This window comes from Ictidomys tridecemlineatus, chromosome 6 (genome assembly GCF_052094955.1).
Source record: "Ictidomys tridecemlineatus isolate mIctTri1 chromosome 6, mIctTri1.hap1, whole genome shotgun sequence".
In the NCBI taxonomy this organism is placed as follows: domain Eukaryota; kingdom Metazoa; phylum Chordata; class Mammalia; order Rodentia; family Sciuridae; genus Ictidomys; species Ictidomys tridecemlineatus.
In genome coordinates, this window is record NC_135482.1 from 98,916,800 (window position 1) to 98,930,149 (window position 13,350).

A 13,350-nucleotide genomic window follows, 5' to 3' on the forward strand; every position below is an offset into this window, starting at 1 on the left:
ACATCCCCAGCCTTCTGCAACTTATTTTTAAATTGGGCATGTTTCCTTCTCCTCCTCTCCTCCTACTCCTTCCTAGTCTCTCCCCTCCCTAATCTCGGGAAACAGTATTGCCTTTCTTCTCCATCCTAGGCACTTATCAGCCCCTGCATACATACCCACAATAGGAATGAAGTAATCCAAACTTTGGGGATGAAACCAGAAGATCTCAGAAATGACTATCTCTCAAATTAACAACTGATTTACAATCCCAACAGAGAACATGTGGAATGTAGCCTTTGAGTCACCTCTTTAAAAGCCCCCTGTTCCTACTGATGGGGAAAATCAAAGCCTTTGGGACAGGAGTCCCCTGAGTTTCTCCTTTGCTAACAAAGCAATAAAATTTCTTTATCCTTTTCCTCAAAATGATGTCCTCATTACTGGACTGGCATCAGAGACAAGGACCAAGATTTTGACAACAGGATCTTGCTAAATTGCCTTGGCTGGCCTTGAACTTGCCATCCTCCTGCCTCACCTTCTTGAGTGGCTAGACAGGATTCTTTTTTTTTTTTTTTAAAGAGAGAGTGAGAGAGGAAAGAGAGAGAGAGAGAGAGAGAGAGAGAGAGAGAGAGAGAGAGAGAGAGACTTTTTTTTAATATTTATTTTTTAGTTCTTGGCGGACACAACATCTTTGTTGGTATGTGGTGCTGAGGATCGAACCCGGGCCGCACGCATGCCAGGCGAGCACGATACCACTTGAGCCACATCCCCAGCCCCTAGACAGGATTCTTAATCATATCAGCAAGTTACCTTTTTTTCTCATGTAAAATAACATGTTTACAGGTTCCAGGGATGAAGATGTGGTTATCTTTGCAGAATCATTGTTCAGTTTATCACAAAATGTTATAGGGACAAATGAGGCAAGGCACCAAAGATAGCAGGAAACAGTTTTATTTGGCTGCAGCCAGGTTCAGAGGGTACAGCCTTTGCTGTAATCAATCAATCCCCTGAACCCCGAGTTCAGGGAGTTTTAGAGTTTTATACCCAGCCTGTAAGGGGATGGGCTCAGAAGTTCACAGTCTGCAGAAGTTCTCATAAAAGCAGCTTCTTCTTTCACTGTTCTGGACATGTTAACTCTTCAAGGACAACATGTGAGAAGGGGAGAGCTTCATCTCCCCTTTCTTTCCTCCCCCTGCCAGCTGTTACCATGGGCCCAATTGTAACTTATCTTAAAAATGTAGACATCTCTGTGAAGCCCAGCTCAGGGCCAGAGGCCTTGTTTGCCCATTTCTTCAAAGTACTATACTGGATATGTTTGTGAAAAACTAGTAAGGGGGTGTCCAGCACCTGGAGTGCTGGTATCTTCTCAACCAGTGGCCAAGTAAACAGGGCAACATGAAAATAGGAAGTTTATCTACAATGGACTCTTTTGCTGATAGTCCTAAAATCAGCCATGGTGAAGCAGGCTTTTCTGTGGAGAAAGGGGGTGCCCACTTCAATATGACTTCTGAAAAATCTCATGCTCTGCAAAATTACATGTGTACGTGCATACAGATAGACTGATTTATACAAGACAGTTGAGGCTAAGAAGCAACAAATGAGCCAGATTAAGCGGGTCATTTCTGTAATCCCAGCTAGTTGAGAAGCTGTTATATGGACAATATTTCTAGTGAAGATGAAGGGAGCTTGATATACAGGATGTAAAGGACTGGGACTGCTGACATTAAGAAGAGGACAAAATTCAGAGCTCAAGGCTGGGGATGTAGTTCAGCCCTGCCTAACATGCCTGAGCCCCTGTGTTTGTTCCCCCTCAAGAAGAAAAAAAGAAAGGAAAGAAGGAAGGAAAGAAAGAAGAAAGAAAGAAAGAAGAAAGCAAGCAAGCAAAAGTCAAACTATCAAAAACTGGGATTTGGAGAGATTGGGCATTAAAAACTGTTTTCAGGCTGGGGATGTGGCTCAAGTGGTATTGCCCTCTCCTGGCATGCTCAAGGTTCTGGGTTTGATCCTCAGCACCACATAAAAATAAAGATGTTGTGTCCACCAAAAACTAAAAAAAAAAAAAAAAAATTAAAAAATTCTCTTTAAAAAAAAATTGTTATCATAACTGGGCATGTGGCGCACACCTGTAATCCTAGCAACTCAGGAGGCTAAGGCAGGTGGATCATAAATTCTATGTCAGCCTCACCTGAACAACTTAATGAGACCCTGTCTCAAAATAAAAAATAAAAAGGGCCCCGGAGATGTAGCTCAGTGCTAAATATGATGATAGGAAGGAACTGCAACTTTTTTTACATTTTACATCCTCATTTATTATGTGTATATGGTTTATTTTTTCCTCCAGTACTGGGGATTGAACCCACTGCTACTGTACATTGAGCTGCATCCCCAGAACTCTTTATTTTTATTTTGAGACAGGATCTCACTAAGTTACCCAGGTGGGCCTTGAACATAACGAGATGGGAGTGTTTGTGATGGTTCTGTCTTTTGAATCTGAACCAAGTGGCTTTGAATAGGCTGAGATTGGCCTCCAACTTCCCATACTCAGCCTCCTGAGTCACTGGGATTACAGGCCTGTGCAACTGCACCAGTTGATAATGTATTAATTTTTGAAATTCCACATGAAAAATATTAATCCTAGGGAGTGAAATCCTGCCTCTTGTTATTATCACCTCCAATCACGCAACCCAACCCCAACTTGGAAATCAAACCCAGGGCCTCCTGCATTCTAAGCAAGCATTATATCTCTGAGCTTTATCCCCAAGCCTCTTACAATAGCTTAGTACAAAACATTTAGGGGACCCTATACTATATCACAGCCCACTAAAGAGGCATGTGCTGGACGGAGTAGGGGTTCTTTTCAGAAGACAGAAGTATAAACCTGGCATGGTGGTGCATGCCTGTAATCCCTGCAGTTCAAGAGGCTGAGCAGGAAAGCACAGATTCAAACCCAGCCTCAACAATTTAGGGAGCCACTAAGCCATTTAGCAAGAACTTGTCTCAAAATTAAAAATAAAAAGGGCTCAGTTGTTAAGTGCCTGAGTTCAATTGCCTATAATCCTAGCAATTTGGGAACTTGAGGCAGGTGGGTGGCATTGAGAGGAGACAGAAATGTTAGGCAAACAGGACCAAGGGTGTACCCCACCTCCCAGCAGTTAACAAATGGTGTAGACAGATCAGGACCAGTGACCCTACTGGAGTTTGAAAGTATGCAACAGAAACTTGAGCCAATTCCTGAGTGAAGGGGTGTGATCAATATCCTTATTGGTCAGGGCACATAAATACCAGGTGCCCTGATGTGACTGGACTCAAACAACCACTTTTTAAAAATCTCTAGCCCCTGGTCTTCAAGGCTACCTAACTTCCCTCTAACATTATTATATAAACTCCTAGATAGCACATGCCTGTAATCTCAGCAACTCAGAAGGCTGAGTCAGGAGGATCCTGAGTTAAAAGCCAGCCTCAGCAATTTAGCAAGGTCATAAGCAACTCAGTTGAGACCCTGTCTCAACACATAAAAAGGGCTGGGGTTATGGCTCAGTGGTTAAGCTCCCCGGGTTCAATCCATGATGCCAAAAACAAATAAACTCCTAGACAATAGCCACCCTGCAGCAACTCTCCTTGGGACTCCCTCCTCCTATGGAAGCTTGGCTTCCTTTCTAATACTTGATTAAATCCTGTTACTTTGCTCTCACCTTTCCTGTTCATGAATCTCATTCTTCAGATTCAAAAGACAGAGAACCATCACAAACACTCCCATCTCATTATGTTCAAGGCCCACCTGGGTAACTTAGTGAGATCCTGCAGGAGTGGACTGTGGGAGGGATATTGAGAATGAGTGCTAAAGCAGTCCGTGGGTGTGTGTGTTACCAAAAGCTCAGTCCTGTCACCCATGCCAATCCAACATCGAGGACACAGTTTGTTTTTTTTTTTTTTTAAAGAGAGAGAGAGAGAGAGAATTTTAATATTTATTTTTTAGTTTTCAGTGGACACAACATCTTTGCTTATATGTGGTGCTGAGGATAGAACCCGGGCCGCACGCCTGCCAGGCGAGCACGCTACCGCTTGAGCCACACCCCCAGCCCAAGGACACAGTTTTAAGAGAAAGAAAAAAAAAATGTATTGCTTTGCTAGCAAAGGAAAAGTACTGGGGGGGACTCCTGAGCTTTCTGCCCAGCAAGAGGAACAGGGGGACTTTTAAGGAGGTGATTCAAAGGCTGCATCCCACCTCTTCTCTCTGGAGTTTAACTTATTATTAATTTGGGAGACAGTCATTTCTGAGGTCTTCAGGGGCCATCCCCAAAGTCTGGTTTACTTTGTTCCTATGGTGGTGTGTTATCTCAAGAACAGATAACATTGCCTGAGATGGGGAAGAAAGGCAATCCTAGTTTCTCTGAGATTAGTCAGGAGAGAGATCAGGGAGGAGGAGGGAGAGAGGAAGAGAAACATGCCTGTTTTAAAAATAAGTCACAGTGGCAGAGCAGCATGGACTATACTCAAAGCATAAAGTGGACCACTATTACATGGGAGCTGTGTCCACACAAAGGGGGAAGGAGGAGAGAGACAAGAGACCCAGGCCACCAGGTTCACTGTCCCAATAACCTTCCTTGGAAAGCAATGGGGGGCATGTTAGTAATTCATTAGCTGTGTGTCTCCGCGAAATTTTCAAAATATTTGCCCCCCTCTCCCACCTACCAGGGTTTACCTCTCTCTGCAATACTCATCACTACTTGCCCCTATGTTCTGGATGAAAGATTTGTTGTGCGTAGACAACAAATGCATGTTCCATCAGGACAAAACTTGTTTTTTTTTTTTTTTGGTGTGTTGGGGAAGGAATCCAGGGCCTCACACATTCCCAGCGGGGAGAATAAGAGTCAACTTCAGCCATTTTTGCTGTCTTGCCTCATAATTCTAAACCTCCTGCAATTGGATTTTTCTCTTACTTCACTGGAATTCTCAGACCCTAACATAGGGAGGGTTTCAGAACAAGAGGGAGGAAAGGTGAGAGTAGAAAACAGGTACAAAGGGGCTGGGGATGTGGCTCATGGTAGCGCGCCAGCCTGGCATGCGTGCAGCCCAGGTTCAATCCTCAGCACCACATACAAACAAAGATGTGTCCGCCGAAAACTAAAAAATAAATACTAAAAAATTCTCTCTCTCTCTCTTTAAAAAAAACAAAAACACAGGTACAAAATTCACAATACTGTAAAGCGGTGCATCTTAAACCTTAGCAGGATCAGCTAGGAGGCTAGTTAAAATGCTGAAGGCCGAACTATAGTCTTTCATTCAGTGGGTCTGGGTTAGAGTTTAATAATTTGCATATCAGCAGGACTGATGACACACACCAGTGATTCCAATGACTAGGGAGGCTGAGGCAGGAGGATGGAAAATTCAAAACCAGCTCAGCTATTTCCTTTTCCCCTGGCATGGCTTGCCTGGCATGTGTGCGGCCCAGGTCTGATCCTCAGCACCACATACAAACAAAGATGTTGTGTCCACCAAAAACTAAAAAATAAGTATTAAAAAATTTCTCTCTCTTAAAACAAACAAACAAACAAACAAACAAAAAACTGATATTTGAAGCAATTTCGGGATGATTTAGTCAAGCACACATACAGTTTCCAACAGATTTGCCCTAGGGTGTGATTATTTTAATGCAGAGAGGATGAAGAATTATCCTATCAGTCCAAACCACGCCCACTTTAACTCACGTGAATCCTTTAACCATTGGATCATTAACATTAAAATAGCCTGGAAGATTGACTTATCTGTAATTTAAAAGGAAACCAGACCTGAATTTTCAGATTGGCTCCACTGGCCTCACCAGCTGATGAAGTTTGAGGTTGTAGTCTCAGGGCTACAATTTTTTTTTTCCTCCCAAGCAACAGTGGGAGCAACTTTTTTGAGGGTTTGATCACCTCCCAATGGATCCATTGCAAAAATTTAACCCAACCTCGACCCAGGAGTCTTTTCCGATGTCTGAAAATGAAGAAAATTCAGGTAAGTCAATGACCTTCTTGAGAGTAAGGGTTTTGGGCAGTCAAAAGCCTTTCTTCATTTCTTATATTAAGTCTTTCCAAAAGGTATTCCAAGTTAAGTAAGTCTCAAAGGAGAGGAAGGCTGGGTGCATACTTTCCTTTGCTGAGAAAAAAATGTGGAGTTCAAAAAGGAACAAAAAGAGGGAAGTGGAAGGAGAATTGAGTATTTGTTCACTATATTTAAGAAATCTTTAGACTTCTCCTTCTCCCTACTCCCTCCCTACCCCGGGTATTGGGGAGATTGAACATAGGGGTGTTCTACATGTTCTTCCATTGAGCGCCATCCCAGCCCTCTTTATTATTTATTTAGTACTGGGCGCGGGGGGGTGGGGGTGTTGTTGAACCCAGGGGCGCTTTACCATTAAGCTAGATCCCGAGCCTTTTTAATTTTAATTTTATTTTTTATTTTTGAGACACGGTCTCGCTAAATTGATTAGGGCCTCATTAAATTATGGATGTTGGTCTCCAACTTGCAATCCTCCTGCTGACAGGCGTGCCACCCAGCACGTGGCAGTCTTTATATTTAAATTTTGAGACAAGGTATTACCAAATTGCTCCGGAACTTGCCATCCTCCCGTCTCAACCTTCAGCCTTCTGAGCCACTGAAATTAGAAAAACCAGACTTCTAAGTCCAGTTTCTGGAATAAAGAATAAGAATGTTTCCAGGACGTAGTTTATCTTAATTTTTTTTTAATTACTTTTGATTGAACCCAGGGGCGCTTTACCACTGAGCCACATCCTCAGTTTTTTTTTTAAGACAGTCTCACTAAATTGCTCAGGCATGGTTTGAAATCGTGATCCTCCTGCCTCAGCCTCCCGAGCGTATCCTACCACTCTGGGCCTAGGACGCAGTTTATGGGGGGGGGGGGGGCGGTGTAGGGTCAATATTTTCTTCCTCAGCAATTCATGTCAGGAACGGCAGAAAATAACATAGGAAACTCACATTTCACTTTAACCTGATCTTTTTCTCACCAACTTTTTCAGGAATGGCTTTCCATCTAAATTTCCCCTTTAAGAATGTTAATAACAGAATATAATAAAAGCAGTGAATTGTGCACTGGGTGTGGAGGGAAGAATGTTAATAACAATCAAATGGCTCTTCTAGGGAAAATAAAAGGAAAAGGGCAGATTTACAAAACCTGGAGAATGTTCTGTGTAATGTAAATTGGTGGTAGGAGGAGACCCGGGATTGCTTTCTCATTGCGTCAGGAATACTGCTAATGAGGTTCTGGTGGAGGGGTTCCACTTTTGTCCGCACCTGGTCTTGGCCTAGGGCAGTTTGGCCTGTGGGCTAGGGCGGGGAGAGGGCGTTGTAGGTGCCCTGGAGCCAATACCCCAAACTACCCACAGGGCGATTAGCTGGAGTCCTGGAGTGGCCGGCACTGACAGCCTTCCTCTCCGCCTTGCGGAGCCTGGCTGCCTCTTTGACTTCCTAGGAGTCCGGGTAGTCAGAACCGAGTGGAAAACAAAAATAGAGAAAGAGAATAATCTGTATAATATCCCCAGTCTCCCCCTCTTCATGAATCTGCCTCAGTGCCTGACATACACAAGGTGGGCTTCTTTTGACTCTTATTTTTCTGAGTTTTGTTTTGTGGCAGAAAGTTCCCAAGTTTAAGGACAATCTAGGCAACTTAGACTCTTGTCTCAAAATGTTAAAAAAAAAAAAAAAACAAAAAGGAGGGCTGGGGGTGTAGTTAAGTGCTAGAGTGCTTATAGGTTCAATCCTAGTACCCCACCCCCCACAAATCAGAAACCAGGGGTTTATTACTATGTGCCCCTGTGCAAAGCAATTTAGTTCTTCCTTGCCTCTTTTGGGGTAGGGGTTCTGGGTATTGAACTCAAGGTCCCTCTACCACTGAGCTACACTTTTTTTTTTTTTTATTTGAGTCACCTCTTAAGTTACCAAGACTGGCCTTGATCTTAGTGAGTTATCTTCCTGTCACAGCCTCTGGGATTACACCCTGAGAAGACTGGGACTTTGCATTGTTTCCTGTCATCTTCCATCCTGAGCAACTTCCCATACTAGTGCATTACTCCCATGCTTTAAAAGCAGACCTAGCAGGAGACTGCGACAGGAAGATTTCAATATTGAGACCAGCCTGGACAATTGAGACCCTGTCTTAAAATAAAAAAATAAAGGGCTGGGGATGTGGCTCAGTAATAGAGTGTTCTTGGGTTCAATTCCCTGTAATATATAAGCATGTGTGCACACATACACACAATCCAGACCTAGTTTGGTTGTGGAGTAGTGACTTCTCAATGATGCAAGTCAAACTAATGAATCTTAACCTTCTTTCTCTTTCAGTGGACTCTCATCCGGTCAGTTCAGAAATGCTAGTAAAGAAACTTCATGACTTGACTCTGAATCCTTCTGCTAAATGGCCGTCCCCTCTGCCAGAAAGTCCACGCCAACCACTGGACAGGAGTGAGAGGGTCTTACGGGGGGTCAGAAAGGGCTTTCCCAACAGGCGGCGAGGAGTCCGCACATTGTTATCTGCACGGAGAGAGCTTGTGGAAAAATGGAGATATCTCCTAAGTGTAAGATTTTCCCAGATGAGTTTGTGATATGGGTAGGGCTATTGGATCTTCTGGGCAGATGGCACTGCCATCCCAGGATGACATATACATTAAGATGTCAGCAGTGCTGAGTGGCAGTACTCAGGCTGGATAACTTACATCTTTAAGGCTCCCCCATTTCTCTTATAGTGGGTATGTAACTTGTTTTGTAAACCCAGGAGCGCTTAACCACTGAGCCATGTATCCTTAGCCTTTTTTATTTTTATTTTTTGGGGTAGAGCCTTGCTAAGTTGCTTAGGGCCTCAACCTTCTGAGCCCCTGGGATTATAGGTGTGTGCCACCATGCCTGGTTGTAACTTTTTCTTAGTTTTAAATAAAAATATATTTTTTTTCTTTCCATGAAGCTTCAAAAACAAGAAAAAGAGAACAATCTTAAGGAAGTTCAGGTAAATTTTCTTTTTTTCTTTGTTACAAGTGTGGGTAGGGTATATGGTTTGGTTTGGATTTTTGTTCGGAGAAGAAGGGGGAATTGGCTTGAAGGTTTTTTGTTTGTTTGTTTGTTTTGTACCAGGGATTGAACCCAGGGGCACTTGACCACTGAGCCACATCCCCAGCCTTGAGACAGGGTCTCACTAAGTTGCTTAGGGCCTTGCTTAATTGATGAGGCTGGCTTTGAATTTGGAGATCCTGCTGCCTCAGCCTCCCAAGCCACTGGGATTACAGGCCTGTGCCACCATGCCTGGCTGGCTTGAATGTTCTGAATCCCCAGGAATTCTGGAGAAATCGGTCCATGTTTATAGTTGTTTATTTGATGCTGGGAATTGAACTTGAGTTTTTATTTTTTAGAGTGGTTTTAAGTTCACTGCAAAATTGAGCAGCAAGTAGAGTTTCAGTATACCCCTTTCAGAATAAGGTGTGGATAAAGAGCATAGATATTTGCATGAATTCACTTCCTGAAAGAGATCTATACCACCTCACACATAGCCTCCCCAACCATCAACAACAGAATTGACACATCACCCAGTGCATATTTGACATTAGGGTTCACTCTCTGTTATGTTTGTACTTACAAGTGCTTCATAAACATGATCTTCGTAATGGTACCATGTTGTAAGACCAACTCCTAAACCTAGTGTCCAGCAGAATGAGTTACATACAAGGAATTCAGAGAATTAAGACTGAAATAGTTTTTTACTAACAAGTCTGCATCTGTTGTCATTATAAAATGACCCACAAGCTGGCATGGTATCCATATGTTTCATTCCTCTTTTTCATACCCCTAAGTTGTGTTTTTTTTTTTTTCCTCCAGTACTAGGGATTGAACCCACACGCACTCTACCACTGTTTTTATTTTCAGATGGGGTCTCCCTAAGTTGCTAGGCTGGTCTAGTAAATATGGTCTTCCTGACAGTCTCCCTAGTTGCTGAAATTAGATTGCACTTGGTCAAAGGCTAACTTTATAAGCAATAGATTTGAGAGTTTTTTATACTTCTTTGAGGTATAATATGATTAATCTAATTTCATTATTTCTTTCAGAGTGAATCACGAAGTGTACCATTCAAATGTACCTGCAGTTTTTGCGTATATCATGGATGGGATCCTTCTGAGAATGCTAGAATAGGATATGATTAGGACACAGAGTCAATATAGGCATAAATTGTACTTGTTCTTCATGATGGTAGTTTTAGGCACACTTTTCTATGCTTAGACTGCATACCAATGATTCTGAATAGCTTATTATGAGTTCTGTGATGTCTTTATTCTTTTGCATCCTTTTTATCTTTTTTTTTTTTTTTTTTTTTTTTTGGTGTTAGGGGTTCCTTCATGCCGTAATGCCAGTACTTTATAAGGAATCTGAGCAGTTAAAATGTGCATAAATGATTTCAATATACTTTAATTTTACTTTTCTGTTTGACTCAAAGAAGTACCAATTGGTCTTAAGTCTTCCAGGAGATTTTAAAAGCCTGAAATCTGAAATAAAACTCAGGAACTGGAAGAGATGTAAAGAGAATATTGGATAATTTGATTAGAGTGTAATAATTAGAGTAGATAATTAGATAGTTTCTGGTTTTCAAAAATTTGAGTTGCAATAAAAAGAAATTTTGATGTGCTGTTTTAATTTCCAGTAGCAAATAAACGTATATATAGAGGAACTTATTGATCAATTTGAGTATTTTATACAAATTCTTATTCCTGGTTTTATACTTTAGAAAAGTTTTTTTTTTTTTAAGAGAATTTTTAGTATTTTTTTATTTTTCGGTCGACACAAACCCAGTGCCTCACTCACACATGCTAGGTGAGCACTCTACCACTGAGCTCCAACCCTAGCTCAGTGTTTTGCTATATAGTGAATGAACAATTTAATCTCACATTTCTAGAGTGTAAATATCTGGTAATATTTTGTGATATTATTCACTGGAAGGAACTTTGAGTAAGGTGTGGATAAAGAGCATAGGTATTTTGCATGAATTCATTTCCTGAAAGAAATCTCAAAATTAAAAAGGAGTTGGGGCTGTGATTGTGGCTCAGCAGTAGAGCGCTCGCCTAGCAGGGGCAGGACTCGGGTTCGATCCTCAGCACCACATAAAAATAAAGGCATTGTGTTGTGTCTATCTACACCTAATAAAATAAATATTTAAAAAAAAAATTAAAGCAGCTAAAAGGGAAGTGGGAGTTTTAGAAATTGCTGATAGGTGCAGAGAGGTTTCCTTCTCATGTCAGATAAATCTGCAGCTGCTATCAGCTGGAAGTCCTAATATAGTTAATTTTTGAAACTGCCTACATGGAGGTTGCCTCAGATCCTACAAATTGAGGGCTTAGTCCCATAAAACTCCACTTCAGATGCCAATCAAGCCTGGGTTATAGCCTATGCTTCTGCCTGGCCAGCTGTAAATAAGTGTTTCTACATTTCTCTCCTGGGGTTCAGTGAATTTGCTAGAGCAGCTCACAGAACTTGGGGAAGCACTTGAGGATCAGCTGGAGGAGGTGCACAGGGCAAGGTATGAAGGGACACAACACTCTCCAGAAAACTCTTGTCTTATTCTGCTATTGGAAACCCTCAGAATTTAGTCCTTTTGGATTTTTATGGGAGTTCATTACATAGGTATGATTAATTCATTGACCATTGGCTTTTCAGCCTTTCTCCTCACCAAAGGTTACCAGAAGGGTGGGACTGAAAGTTTCAGTAATCTATCACTTGATTCCCCTAGGTAACCAGTTTTTCATTCTGAAGCTAGGAGTCCCCAGTCTCCAGTTAAACTATAATACCAAAGATATTACTTGGACTTCAGGTAGCTGCTTATGTGCTGTGCCTTTAGTTATCCACATCAATGTCAGTCTGAAAATATTAAATGAAAAAATTATAGAAATAAACATTAAGAAATAATATTATGGAAAATTGTTATATTTGATTAGCTACTACTAATCTCACTTTGCCTAATGTATAAATTATACTTTTATCCCTATACATATATACCTATCATAAAGTTTATGTAAAGTTCAGTACCACCCCAGCGTTTCTGTGGGGGTTTTGGAATGTATCCCCTGTGAGTAAGGGGAGGCTAGCTACTTCGTCAGGAATTGCAGGGCACAGGGGTAAAAACCAAATACATTCTGCATATCAAAGGAGCAAAATATCCCAAGAGGCAATGTCGTCCAATGGTATTTAACTTTTTTTAAAAAATGACACGTGCATAGATCTGACATTCTTTTGGAGATAAAAATAGTTTGCCCTTTTTCCTCCAGCTGACATGTGTTCAGAGTGTTAGAAAATCTAAGTTGGGGGGGGGGGCTGGGGTTGTGGTTCAGGGGCAGAGAACTTGCCTAGCATGTGTGAGGCTCTGGATTGATTTTCAGCACCTCATATAAATAAATGAACAAAATAAAGGTCCATCAACATCTTAAGACTTTTTTAAATTTTTTTTAAGTTGGGTACAGTGGCCCAGGCCTACAATCCCAGTCACCTGGGAGACTGGAGGATTACACACTGGGGGCCAATCTGGGCCATTTATTGAAACCCTGTCTCAAATTCAAAAAAGGTCTGGGATATAGCTCAGTGGAAGAGTACAATAAAGGTTTAATCCCCGCTGTGGGATAGAGGTTTTGGGAAAGAAGGCTCCCTGCTTCCTTTTTTTGTATGCAAAAGCACCCTTCAGTAGTCTTAGGCATATGGAAAATGCTCAAAACATTCATTTACTATTTATGATACTGGGATCTAAGCCAGGACCTCATGTGTACTGGGCAGGTAAGTAAGTACTGTATCACTGAGTACTTGGCACTGATTTTATGGATGAATGTGTGAAGTGATTGTTTTTTGTTTTTTAAATTGGAATCAATAACAGCTTACTGAAAATTTTTATGGGCTCTCCTTTTTCAAAGTAGTTATACATCACAAAGCATTAATTAGCTATTTGTAATGGTGGATGCCAATCTCAGAACATTTCCATGGAAAATGTCCCATTCAGAAGGCAATTTGCAAGATGATGAAGATCTACTTCTGAGGTAAATCACAGTGAATATCATTCCAACCCCGTTTTTCTGTTTTGGAATGAAAATCTACTATAACACAAGACTTGCTTGTTAGGATCATTAGGTTCCCCTGCATGCCAGAATCTAAAATGGAGAAAAAGGATGAGGACATTCTTTAAATAGTGTTTTTTAAAAGTTTAGATATTGAGGAGGGTAGAATTGAAAAGTATCGAAGTTAAAGTCAACATGAACCCAAAATATTCTTTCCCCACTTTTCTGTATTGTAGTGGCACCCCCTCTTCCATGGAAAAACTTAATTAAGCTTCTCCATAATTCTTCACCAAAACTGATCTTA

At 41.4% G+C, this 13,350-nt stretch overlaps 1 long non-coding RNA gene across 1 annotated transcript; it reads left to right on the forward strand.

The window, feature by feature from the left end:
• The first annotated feature begins 5,742 nt into the window (after window positions 1-5,742).
• LOC144378393 (uncharacterized) lies at window positions 5,743-8,974 on the forward strand. Its single transcript, XR_013440047.1, has 3 exons — window positions 5,743-5,973; window positions 8,317-8,549; window positions 8,933-8,974. It is a non-coding gene; the product is annotated as an uncharacterized LOC144378393 (long non-coding RNA).
• The last annotated feature ends 4,376 nt before the right edge of the window (window positions 8,975-13,350 follow it).